Genomic DNA, 13,718 nt, shown 5'->3' with positions numbered 1-13,718 from the left:
ACACAGAGATATAGAAAGAACTCATGCTGACACAATTCCACATAATTATTGGTGCACTTTCGTTTATGCTTTGCAGGGATTTGGCCACAGAATACAAAGGGTTCTGGCAAAGATCACATGAGAGAACTAGGAAAAGCAAAGAACCATGGCCATGACTTTATTATGGCATTGGCAAACTAACTGCCCCTGCTGTCTTCTTGTGCCTTACATATGACAGTGTCAAATTTAAATAAGATAATTAACCACCTTAACTTGACATCTATTGTGAACATTAACGGAATAAAATTGAAGTTCACTTACATGATAGAATGAATTTACACAATCTCTAATGAGAAAAATCAGTTGTTGATTGAGAGAACTGGCACAAAGATGCTGAAGTAACATAACTGTGCACTGGATACCCTAACAAGATAGCTGCTCCAAAGGCAACAAGTAAAGTCTGCCTATGTAGAAAAGGTTTATAAATGCAATAAAGCCTGAAAAAAATCTATTTTTTCCTCATCTGTTTTCTTGCTTTAAAATATAAGTTCCCACCTGTATGTCTCTAAAAAGCCACTTGGAAAATGCAATGCCTGCTAAAACCTCCAAAGCCAGAAGGGGGCCCAGTAGGATTTCCAGTGGACAAGAGGCAAGGATTCAATGCCCTGCAAATTTATTGCTCCTGCATATGACTAGCCAAAGAAATTATGCAAACTAAGAAGATATAATCAGACTTCCTTTATTTGCATGTTTTAACCGTTTCACATTTAGTTTCCTTTTACATAACAAAGATACACAGCCATGGCAATAAGCCAATTAATACATCCTTTCTGACAGTTCAAGCAGCAATACATCCAACCACCCGGGATACACTAATAAGAAACACAAATTCTTCTTTAATCTCTCTACAAAGACTTGCAAAACAAAGAAAAAGTTGGCCTCAAAGATGCCACTGCAATTCTTTTCTTTGCTCTCATCATGCTAATAGACTGTAAAATACTGCAAATAAAACAAAGCTCTGCCTGGAGAAATGCTTCTGACCATCACAACAACGACCCTGTTTCAGAAGCTGTTTCAACAGTGCTGCAAAGAAAGCAGATCTCTGGTGCTGATGCAGATGAGAGACAGGAAATAAAATAGCTTCAAAATATAGGGAAGTTCAAAAAAATTTGTCAAAGGGGATGGATCCCACATCTTGACAATTTAAATAATATTTAAAACAAGCATCAAAAAGCCACTTCTACAATTTTACATATTCTGGAAATCTAGAAACCAGAAACAACAATGCAGTTCAATATTTCACTCGCATTTTGAAGTTAAAATGAGCTATTAAAAGAATGGGGAATCAAGCATTAAAAGAACACCTTGAAAATGAGTGCTTTTCAGATAGCTATCCAAATCCATCTTAAACAGTATGATTTTTCCTTTTTCAAACAAAAATTGAGGATTAACTTTACATTTGTGACAAGTTTCACTTTAATTCAAGAATACAGTTATCAAAAATAAAACAATGGGTGGAATCAGAGGAACCGCAAAAACACATACATTAGAAGATTATTCCAAAATAATAAGAATACTCAGCTTCAGAAACTAAGTTACGGTAAATAAAAAAGTTTACAAATTCAACAATTTTACAGATTATAACAGTTTATTTACTTACTTTCCTTCTCTGCTCACAGGGGCAGGGTGAGAGCCCACTGTGAGTTGCTGCCTAGAGAAATCTCTCTAGGCAGCAACATGCAGCAGATTTGTCCTTGCGCCGGGGCACCCGCCGGGAGGGGTGCAGATGTTTCCTGTCAGGCATGTAGTTGAACATACACCGGCTGCATCTTGCCCCTTCTGATCAATATCCAAATGTTATTATTGGATAAAGGGACCAAATATGTAGTTACTGTCATGCCAAAAAATTTAAAATGGCGCCACCTGTGTTGCGCTGTAAGAGTGGAAAAGTTACACTGCCACCTTTACAACCACCACCAGATGACCTCCTTTCTTTTATGTCTGCAAGTACTTCAGAATCAAAACATTTCTTACAGAACATAAGAAGATACAATTCATGTTTTCAAATGATATTGTTTGGTACCATATCTGTAGTTGAAGAAAGGAGTTTCCCAACAACTTTCAGAGTGCAAGGTCAAGTCTACCACAAGGCAGGATCTATTATGCCTTTATCCAATCAAAGCTACAAGTCTTTATGGGGGACGACCAACTAGAAGCAGATCAACGATGCCATTACATTTCTGATATGAAACATGATATTGTGTTGAACTTACAGCACATGTTTCATCAACACAACCAAATCATTAACACATTCAAAACAGCCTAAGAACACATGCCAAGGGATGAATACAAAATAGTTATTAGAGTTGATAAAAAGCCAGTGGGAGAACATGAACGTTGCTTCAATGCTCCTCAAACAAACAAAGTTGTAATTGTTATGTCAGGTGATAAATTTGATCAATGTGACATCATCATCCAAAGGCGCAGTAATTCACTACAGCACATAGCAGAAACGCATCAAAGATATGATGCCCTTCAATACCCAATGATATTTTAGCAAGGTGAAGATGGGTATCACTTCAACGTCATGCAAATCAACCCAACCTCAGGCGCACCAACTAAGAAAAAAGTCTCAGCAATGGACTACTATGCATACAGAATAATGATTAGAAATCATGTTTCTAATCATATTTTAAATTGTCGCCAACTATTTCATCAATTTATTGTTGCTATGTATGCAAAAATTGAAATTAAGCGTCTTCTCTTCATACGCCAAAATCAAAAGAAACTTCGAGTGGATGCATCGAGTAGATGCAGCATCCACCTAAAGGATGCTGTCTGCAATGATACAAGTGTTGATAACATTGGGAAAATGGTAATCCTACCTGCTACATTCACAGGAAGCCCAAAACACATGTATGAATATGCTAAAGATGCCATGACATATGTGAGATCTTATGGACACCCTGACTTATTACTTTCACGTGTAATCCATCTTGGTCAGAGATAAAATAAGAACTTTTATTCAGACAGACACCCAGCGATCGTCACGATTTAATAGCAAGTGTTCAAACAAAAACAAATGAAGTTAATCAATGTAATAAATAAGAGCCATATATTCGGAGAAACAAGATGCTGGCTGTAGTCAGTCGAATGGCAGAAACGAGGACTTCCACATTCCCATAATTTAATTTGGCTGAAACAAAAAATTCATCCAACTGAAATAGACAATGTAAGATTGGCTGAATTCCCAAATCCATTTGAAGACTCTAGCCTCTATTCAATGGTGACCAAAAGTATGATTCACAGACCATGTGGAAACCTTCATATGAATGCACCGTGTATGAAGGAAGGAAAGTGAAGCAAGAAGTATCCCAGACAACTGGTTACAGACACACAAACTGGACATGATAGTTATCCTCTCTATAGAAGACGAGCACCATCAGATGGTGGCTTCATGGCAAAATTAAGATTAGAGGCAACACAGAAGTGGACAACAGATGGGTTGTTCCATATTCTCCACTCCTTTCTAAAATATTTCAAGCACACATTAATGTTGAATACTATAACTCAATAAAATCCATTAAGTACATCTGTAAATATGTGAACAAGGGTAGTAACATGGCTGTTTTTGGAATCACTAATGAAAACAGAAATGACGAAGTATCTCAATACCAGCTGAGAAGACATATCAGCAGTAACGAAGCAGTTTGGCAGATTATCACTTTTCCGATCCATAAATGCCATCCAACCATTGTTCACCTTAGAGAATGGCCAAAGAGTCTACAACAGTTAATGCTGAAACAGTTGTTGCTGAACCATCAAATACAACCTTGACAGCATTCTTTCAGCTGTGTGAACAGGATTTGTTTGCAAGAACACTCCTATAACCCGAAGTTCCAAAATATTACACATGGGATGCACCCAGAAAGGTCTTCTCTAAAAGAAAACAAGGAGTACCAGTTTCAGACCATGAAGTTGTCACCGAAGCCTTGTGTCGTGTGTAGACCATTCACTCTAACAATGAATGCTTTTTTCTAAGAATACTACTTCACACTGTTTGAGGACCAACGTCTTTCCTGTCAATGGAGAGGTGTGTAATACATTTAGAGAGGCGTGTCAAAAGCCTGGATAATTAGAGGATGGAATTTTACTTTATCAGAAACAGCACTACAATCTTCACCAGCTCAAATAAGAAACTATTTTGCCATCATCCTGACAACTTGCTATCCATCAAACCCTCACAGCCTATGGGAGAAACACCAAGAAAGCATGAGTTGCAAAACTCCAGAGACAATCCAAACATTGCCTTAAAATTTTCTGCAGAATTTTTTAATGGGGCACTTATACTGTTAGAAAACAGATGTCTGGCTATCAGTAACAAAACATTACAACAGTTAGGTGTACAGCCTCCAGAACAAAATAACCATTATGTCTTCAACAACGAACTTATGAGAGAAAAGAATTAAAATGCTGAAGAACTACCGGTACTAATATTTGTACAATCAAGGAAACCTCTATTAAATCATGATCAAAGACCATAATGGATAACATCAGAAGCTGAAAAGATGGTATACTTTTCCTCGAGGAACAGGAAAAACATTTTAAATTAATTTAGTACTTTCTGAAATTTGTGCTAATAGTGATGTGGCACTTGCACTCACTTCTTCCAGGATTGCATCGACACTGATGTATGGAGGCCAAACAGCACATGCAGCATTAAAATTGCCACTATACATCGCCAACAAACAGCATCCAACCTGTAATATCAGCAAAACATCTGGGCAGGCACAAGTGTTAAAAATGTGCAAAGTCATAGTGTAGGATGAATGTACTATGGCACATAAGAAATCATTTGAAGCCCCAGATAGAACTTTACAAAATCTAAGAGGAAATAATGAACTGACTAAATGAATTCAAGTCTCCAGGGCCAGATCAACTACACCCAAGAGTATTAAAGGAACTAGCAGAAGTTATTTCGGAACCACTAGCAATCATTTTTGAGAGTTCTTGGAGAACGGGAGAAGTCCCAGCAGATTGGAGGAGGTCGAATGTGGTCCCTATCTTCAAGAAGGGAAAAAAGGACGACCCAAACAATTACCGTCCGGTCAGCCTCACATCGATACCAAGCAAGATTCTGGAAAAGATCGTTAAGGAAGTGGGCTGCAAACACTTAGAAACAAATGCAGTAATTGCTAATAGTCAACATGGATTTACCAAAAACAAATCATGACAGACTAATCTGAAATGCAAACAGTGCCAACAAAGAAGAAAAATAAGACAAGTGCAAAGAAGCCAGAATGGATGTCCAAAGAACTTCTAACTGAGCTAAAGCTCAAAAGTGACATGCACAAGAAGTGGAAAAGGGGAGAAATCACCAAAGAAGAATTCAAACGTATAGCCAACACCTGTAGGGAAAAGGTTCGCAAGGCTAAAGCGCAAAATGAGCTCAGGCTTGCCAGGGACATAAAAAACAACAAAAAAGGCTTTTTTGCTTACGTTGGTAGAAAAAGGAAGAACAAGGAGGCGATAGGGCCTCTGCAAGGAGAAGATGGGGTGATGGCGACAGGGGATAGGGAAAAGGCAGAACTGCTTAATGCCTTCTTTGCCTCGGTCTTCTCACAAATAGAAAGCCATCTTCAACCTCAGCAACATGGAATGGACGAAGGATTGGGGGAAATCCAACCCCAAATAGGGAAACAAGTTGTCCAGGAACACCTGGCCGCTCTAAACGAATTCAAGTCCCCAGGGCCAGATCAGCTACATCCAAGAGTATTGAAGGAACTAGCGGAAGTTATTTCAGAACCACTGGCAATTATCTTTGAGAGTTCTTGGAGAACGGGAGAAGTCCCAGCAGATTGGAGGAGGTCGAATGTGGTCCCTATCTTCAAGAAGGGAAAAAAGAACGACCCAAACAATTACCGTTCGGTCAGCCTCACATCGATACCAGGCAAAATTCTGGAAAAGATCATTAAGGAAGTGGTCTGCGAACACTTAGAAACAAATGCGGTCATTGCTAATAGTCAACACGGATTTACCAAAAACAAGTCATGCCAGACTAATCTGATCTCTTTTTTCGATAGAGTTACGAGTTGGGTTGATACAGGGAATGCTGTGGATGTAGCCTACCTAGATTTCAGTAAGGCCTTCGACAAAGTCCCCCACGACCTTCTGGCAAACAAACTAGTAAAATGTGGGCTAGACAAAACTACGGTTAGGTGGATCTGTAATTGGCTAAGCGAACGAACCCAAAGGGTGCTCACCAATGCGTCGTCTTCATCATGGAAAGAAGTGACAAGTGGAGTGCCACAGGGCTCCGTCCTGGGCCCGGTTCTGTTCAACATCTTTATTAACGACTTAGACGAAGGGTTAGAAGGCACGATCATCAAGTTTGCAGACGACACAAAACTGGGAGGGATAGCTAACACTCCAGAAGACAGGAGCAGAATTCAAAACGATCTTGACAGACTAGAGAGATGGGCCGAAACTAACAAAGTGAAGTTCAACAGGGACAAATGCAAGATACTTCACTTCGGCAGAAAAAATGGAAATCAAAGATACAGAATGGGGGACGCCTGGCTTGACAGCAGTGTGTGCGAAAAAGACCCTGGAGTCCTCGTGGACAACAAGTTAAACATGAGCCAACAATGTGATTCGGCAGCTAAAAAAGCCAACGGGATTCTGGCCTGCATCAATAGGGGTATAGCGTCTAGATCCAGGGAAGTCATGCTCCCCCTCTATTCTGCCTTGGTCAGACCACACCTGGAATACTGTGTCCAATTCTGGGCACCACAGTTGAAGGGAGATGTTGACAAGCTGGAAAGCGTCCAGAGGAGGGCGACTAAAATGATCAAAGCCCACACTTTGGCTGATGACAGATGTCTCACTGCAAGTCGATGGAGCTCATCTTCAGGACTTGACAATCCACGGCCAGTGGTCCCACGTGTAGAAGAAACATCACATCAACTACCTTGATCTGCTGGCTGTGGGGAAAGCCCTTCAGGCATTTCATACTTTGGTATTCAACCAGGTAGTTCAACTTCTAATGGACAACAATATTGTCAAAGTTTATGTGAACAAGCAAGGAGGGACACATTCATACAGCCTTCACATGTCTCTAAAAATTTGGAGTGGCGTGTTCGGAGGAAGATCCATCTCATTGTGATGCACATCCTAGGGGAAGAGAATGCCCTTGCCGATGCCCTCAGCAGAGCTCCTGCATCCAACCACGAGTGGCAACTTCACAGCAAATTCGAATTTCTAATCTGTCACTGGGGTCAATCGATACGTTTTGTGCCAGACTTCGCCCTCAAGCTGCGGCAGGATGCATCGAGGATGCTTTCATGTTCAGGTGGTCCCCAGGTCTCCTCTAGACATTCCCTCCAATCCCACTGATATACAGAACAGTGGCCAAAGCCATCTCGGACGGCACAGATCGCATACTAATCACTCTGTGGTGGCCGTGCCAGCATTGCTTTGCCCCACTTCTAGCAGCTTTGAATGGCAAACCTATGTTGCAGCCCCAACCTGCTCTCTATCCAGGAAGGCCGGGTCTGTCACCCAGACCTGCAGTCCCTCCACCTCACGGCGTGGTGAATCCAGCCCCAGTGCAACTCTCCACAGTGCAGCAGGTAATTGGAGAAGCACAAAAGGTGCCTACTAAAGAGCCTATGACTACAAATAGTCTCGCTTCTTGGAATTCCTCAGATTGTCTACTATTGACCCTTTTGGGGCCCCCACATCGACAGTATTAGACTTCCTAGTCCACTTGTCCAACGTCCAACAAAGACCTCTCCCTCGCATCTTTGAAATGTTATCTCGCGTCCATCTGGCACAAAAGGCGCAAGGAGGGGACCGTCCTGCTTCCACAAAACTATTTCTTAAGTACCGAAAAGATACTCTGAGGCTTCCAGTATTGCCTCAACAACTGGCATCATGGATCGTTGCGACAATCAGACTTGCTTATCAGCTTGCTGGGTTAGAACCCCTGCAACAAGTGTCAGCACATTCAACTAGGGCTGTATCAACAACACAGGCTTTCTTGAAGGGCATTCCTGTTGATGACATTTGCCAGGCAGCAACTTGTTCCACACCACTAATGTTTGCCACCTACTACAAACTGGATGCTTTGGCAAGGAAGGATGCAGCCTTCGGCAGAGCAGTGCTGGTTTCCTGCATGGCATGACCTCTTCTCCTAAGGTTAGTAGCTTGCCAGTCACCCATATGTGCGTCTTTCACAGACTCCACAAAAAAGATTAACAAGTTGCTTACTTGTAACTGTGTTTCTTTGAGTCGTAGTTTGTGAAATTCACCCATCCCCACCCATCATCCCTGCAGTGGTTATACCTATATGACATAGCTGTTGCTGGCAGCTATGGAACTAAGGCGAAGTCCCGCCCTCAGGCATTTATAGTACAAGGGGAGAGTGGGCGAGGCCTCTGCCAAAATGTTTCATTTTCAAAGAGCTAGGAGGTTCCAAACGGCTGTGCATGCACAGAAGATAATCCATATGTGAAAATTTCACAGACTACCACTCGAAGAAGAAACACAGTTACAGGTAAGCAACTCATTATTAAAGGGCTACTTTGCTATGGTTGCAGTTGTAATTTTAGATTTTAATCAGTTCCCTTCCTTTTGCCCCATAATGATTTTCCTTGTCGCAAGAATGCAAATGACAAGTGAGGTTACTTCTCCTAGGCTTTAGTTTCCATATCTTGCTTTCAGATGCTATATTGGATTGAGCCAAGCTAAGGAGTAATGGCTATAGTGGTTCCTGTCAGCTGTCCTGGCATCTTCCATTCATAGATTATCAGAATCTGTTCTCTATATGAGTTTCAGCCACTTGTTCTAAAAGAACCTTGTATGAGTAGTGGAGGCCCCTGTGCAAATATCTGTGTGGGTGCTGTGCAGGCAGACTCATTTTCTTTGCATGTTGTGTTTCAAAAGTGGTGATTGTAGGCAACCTAAGGAAAATTGTAATCCTGCCTGAATGGATACAGCCAATCTGGTGGTGACATTTGAGAGCTTTCCCAAGGCACTCCATGTCCAGTCCTGGGCCATTTGGGCTGGTGGGAAGCAGCTGTGCTTAGGTATCGACTAGAAGCTTCTGGGTTACTGAGCTATTGGCTTGTGTAGGAAGTATAGGATCACCTCTTTGTGCACACTCCCTATTGTATTAGCAAAGTCTGCCATCTGAATTTTGGCCGTTGCTTCTGGCCTGAATATTATTTGAAGATCCAAGTAATTATCTATTTGTGAGTAATCACATAGGCAAATCCCATTCATTTGGTGGTGTTTCTCTAGTTGGGGCTATCAGTAGGATTTGGACTAAATTTCTCCAATTTTAATCAGTATCTAGAACAAGACTGTCTCTTAAGCTAGGTCTTTCTAGAGTGAAGCGTCAGGGGGCCTTTTTAGTATTTGCGCCAAGGCTTTATATTCCCTTGCACAGGATGGCTAGGCTACTTACATGTACTAACAGGTAAAGAATTTTTAAACTTTTAAACAGGAATGTGATAATTGATTGGAGAAATATCTCTTTTCATGTGGGGCATGTGCTTTATTTTTATTAATAAACTAGCTTGGGGACCCGGCGATGCCCAGGTTATTTGAAAAAGGTATTGTTTTTGTTGGTCTGTTAGCTCATATCAGTTTGGTATTTATAGCTCTTTTTCTTAGAAAAAGCCAGTCTTTGCTTTTGTTGTTTATGAATGCTCCCATTAGAAAATATAAGGATGTGGATGAAGTGCAATTCCCGAAATTGTGGGTCTATCCTTCCCCAAACCCTGCCAGTATTCACAGTTCCATGTTGGGTTTGTGCACCAAGTGTGATCCAGATGAGTCTTCTGCTGGGTTTATTTTTTTCTGAAAACGGGTGAACTAAATCACAGTTGCCAAGGGCAATCACTTCCAAACCCCACCAGTATACAAGGTTGCCTGTGTTGGGTCTGTGTGCCAAGTGTGGTCCAGATCCATCATTGTTGGGATTCAGAGGGCTCACTGAATACCGGAGAACTATAACTCCCAGATTTCAAGGTCAATTATCCCTAAAGTCCACTGGTATGTATACTTGGTTATATTTGGTCTGTGTGTGAAGTGTGATCTAGATCTGTCATCGGCTGGGTTCAGCGCTCTCTTCAACTCCCATATTCCAAGGTCAACTTCCTTAGAACCCTACCAGTATGCACAGTTGGCCATGTTGGGTCTGTGTACCAAGTACGGTCCAGATCCCTCATCTTCTGAGTTAAGTATTCTCTGAATACAGGTGAACTATAACTCCCAGATTCCAAAGTCAACCACCCCCAAAACCCTGCCAATATTTACAGTTGGTCATGTTGTATATGTGGTTCAAGTTTGGGCCAGATACGTCATTGGTGGGCATCAGGGTACTCTCTGGATGCAGGGTGAACTGCAATTCCCACGCGGGCCAGTCCCTTCTAAACCAGTCCAGTATGTTCTGTTGGTCATCAGGGTTCAGTGTGCCAAGTTTGGTCCTGATCCGTCAACAGCTCGGTTCTGTGCTCTCTGGATGCTGATAAACTACAACTCCCAGATTCCCAGAGCAATCACCCCCAAACCCTGCCAGTATGCACAGTTGGCCATGTTGGGTCTGTGTGCCAAGTTTGGTCCAGATCCTTCGTCGGCTGGGTTCTGTGCTCTCTGTATGCAGGGTGAATGACAATTCCCAGACTTTAAGGTCAATCACCCCCAAGCTCTGCTTGTACTTACAGCTGGCCATGCTGGGTCTATGTGCCAAATTTGGTCCAGATCCAGTATTGGCTGGGTTCAGTTCTCTCTGGATGTAGGTGAGCTACAACTCTCTGAAATCAAGTATGTTTAGTTGGTCATGGGGGATCTGTGTGGATGGTTTCGTCCAGGCCCATCATTCGTGGGGATTGCAAGTTTGGTCTAGGTCCTGGTTATTTGAAAAAAAGGCATTTTTAATAATTTTATGAATGGGTCCAATATTAAAATTCCTAAGCAGTACCCTAGGTAGAAGGCACAGCAGAGCTCCCTGGCTGTTGGTAAGGGAGTTGAACTCCCGCAGGAACCAGCACTGAAGTGGTCGCAGTCTGAGTATTGCCAACTGTGTGACAGCCATGGTGGAGGCCATATAACCCAGAATGGACTGAAAGCCACATGTCGAGGTGTATTCTTTGGCACAGATGTTGTCTATGGCCAATCTGATGAGATGGAAACGATCCTCTGAGAGGTAAGCTTTTTCTTTGACTGAGTCTATAACTATACCTATGAAATGCGTCAGGGTTAAGCTGGACTTTTCGAAGTTGACCATGAGACCCAGCACCTGTAAAAGGGACAGAGTGAAGGAGCCATCATTTTCTAGGTGAGCTTTTGACCCCAACATTAGAAGCCAGACATTTATAAAAGGGAAAACAATGATCCCTCTTAAGTATGCCACTACCACCACCATACATTTTGTGAACACACGGGGTGCAGTGGCAAGGCCAAATGGGAGAACATTAATGAGAAAAAGTGATAGCCAAGGGCAAAACAGAAACCTGCGATGATCTTTCCTGATGGAGATATGGAAATTGCCATCTCGAAGGTCAATCATTGCAAATCACATCTGCGGCCTTAGCAGGGAGGGTGACCATTCAGAATTTGTGTGGCTTTATGAAGTAGTTAACACCTCTTAGGTCTAAGATCGTGCCCCCATCATGCTTGTCGACCAGGAAGTATCTAGAGAAGAATAATCTGGCCTCGGAGGAGCAGAGTCTGGTAATGGCTCCTTTGTTGAGGAAGATTGCTATCTCCTCACCTAGCTGCTGATATGGTGTGGTAACTCTTAATTCCACCACTGGGGGATGGGAATCAAACTCGATGGCATAACCGTTAGCAACAATACTGAAGACCCACAAATCCGTAGTTATTCTACTCCAGGCATATTTGAAGGGTCCCATGGGTTGGTAGGCTGGGGTGGGCATCACAGGGTGAAAAAGTATTCAACTGAGGACTAGACTCAATGGAATCAACTGCGTAACCTTGAACTTGGGAAAATGGGGGACCCGCTGAAGAGTCTGGTGACTGACTCCTAGCCAATAGGCTAGAAGTGGAGCTTCTGGCACTCTGCCTGTTTACCTCCACCACACTGTTGACTCCTGTAGAGCAGTGAAGCCTTTCTGTTTGAAGGCTGTGTGTGTTGGCATCCCTTGAAAGGTGGGGGACTAAACCTCCTGCGGTGGAACTGGTAGCTGTTCAGCCAGTAAGGCTGAGAAAGGTAAGGAGAAAAATCATACTTATGCGCCGTTTGCCGCATTTTCTGCATGGGTCCTAGTTCGGAGTCCATCTCGGGGTTGAAGAGACCTGACTCATCCATAGGAAGGTCTTCTATCACAGTTCGTGCTGATTGAGACAAGCCCAAAGCCTTCAGCCATGCATGACGTCTAAGGGTCACTGCAGTTACTAACAGCTTGCCAGTGGCATCAGCCGTGTGCTTAGCCAGCTCCTTCTGGAAAGTCGCCAGCAGGGATGCCTCTTGCTGAAATGTCTTCACTAGGACTTGCTCATTGGCTGGAAGGAGGTCAAGGTACAGGGTGATTTTACTCCACAGGTAGTTCTGGTAAATGGTCACATACGCTCCATAATGAGCCATCCGTGAGGAAAGGCATGCCGAGGTGTATATCTTTTCCCCCATGCCTTCTAATTTCTTCCCTTCTTTATAAAAAGGGGTTAACTGGGACCTTTGGGAAGGTCTCAGTTGGCTTACATCAACAACAATAAAGTTGGGTTTTGGCTGCCTTGCTAGCCAGGGAGCCTAAGATAGGTCTACTTTATAAAGGTTTTCTGCCCTCTTAAGTGTGGCTGGCACAGCTGCTGGAGCCACACCAGAGGCCTTAAGTTGAAGCAAAAACGGAAGAGAGGGCAAGATCGTGGTGGGAGGGTCATGTTGTTGGGAAGAGGGAAATATTGGATCTTCCACCACCTTACCAGGCTGAGGCATTCATAACTACAAAGAATGGGAAAGCCTAATTAGGAGGGGCGAAAAACCCTTAGCATAATCTGGTGGGGTGGAGTCATGCTCCACCTGAGGATCCGTAGCCGATGGCGAGGGGCCCTCAGAATCCGAGGAGACAGAAACACAATCGCCGTCTTCATATGGGATAGAACGGTTCCCCAGTGCAGTAGCGGTCACCAGGGCTGCAGGTGGGGGAGCCTTTGGGACCGAGGGGTTGCCAGGCGCCTCCGCTTCTGAAAAGGGGTTCGAGGCTGTAGCTGGGGGCATGGTGGTGGGCACAGTGCCTGGGAGGGTATTGCTAGTGTACTCAGCTCAACAATCAAAATGGCAGAAGAACCACGGTCGGGAGAGGGTGGGGCATACTTGTAGTGGCCATAATCATAGAAGTAATAAAGATGCTGGCGCTCTGGGGACCGGGAGTAGGCGTAGTAGTGTGAGACTCTTGAGGGGCTTCGAAACCGAAAGCTTCAAAAGCTTATAGACGGGGAGCAGCATGGTGTCAAGGCGTGTGGTGAGGGTGGCACTCCTGAGAGCGGCCCCGTGCTCTTGCCTCCATTCCCCCATTGGGACCGGAAGGAATGCACTTGAGATGTTGAGGCGAACCTCATGGAGTTAGAAGATTCTCCGTTCGCTCCTCTGCAACTGGTAAGTTCCCAACAGGGAAGGATGAGTTTGCGGTCCCAGGCTCAGGTTGACCCTGAGGCTTGGTTGAGGTTCCCTCGATCAGTGTCAAGTGTTGGAGGTTCAGCCAATCTCACCAAGG

General features: G+C 43.5%; 1 protein-coding gene across 2 annotated transcripts in view; it reads right to left on the bottom strand.

Moving 5' to 3' along the window:
* The window catches only part of mecp2 (methyl-CpG binding protein 2), a 125,276-nt gene that overhangs the window by 88,811 nt on the left and 22,747 nt on the right, over positions 1-13,718 (bottom strand). The gene's annotated exons all lie outside the window — the stretch shown is intronic.

Source organism: Anolis carolinensis, chromosome 2 (assembly GCF_035594765.1).
Source record: "Anolis carolinensis isolate JA03-04 chromosome 2, rAnoCar3.1.pri, whole genome shotgun sequence".
Taxonomy (NCBI): domain Eukaryota; kingdom Metazoa; phylum Chordata; class Lepidosauria; order Squamata; family Dactyloidae; genus Anolis; species Anolis carolinensis.
The sequence above is the reverse complement of the archived record's forward strand: the minus strand, read 5'-3'. Positions and strand labels throughout refer to the sequence as shown.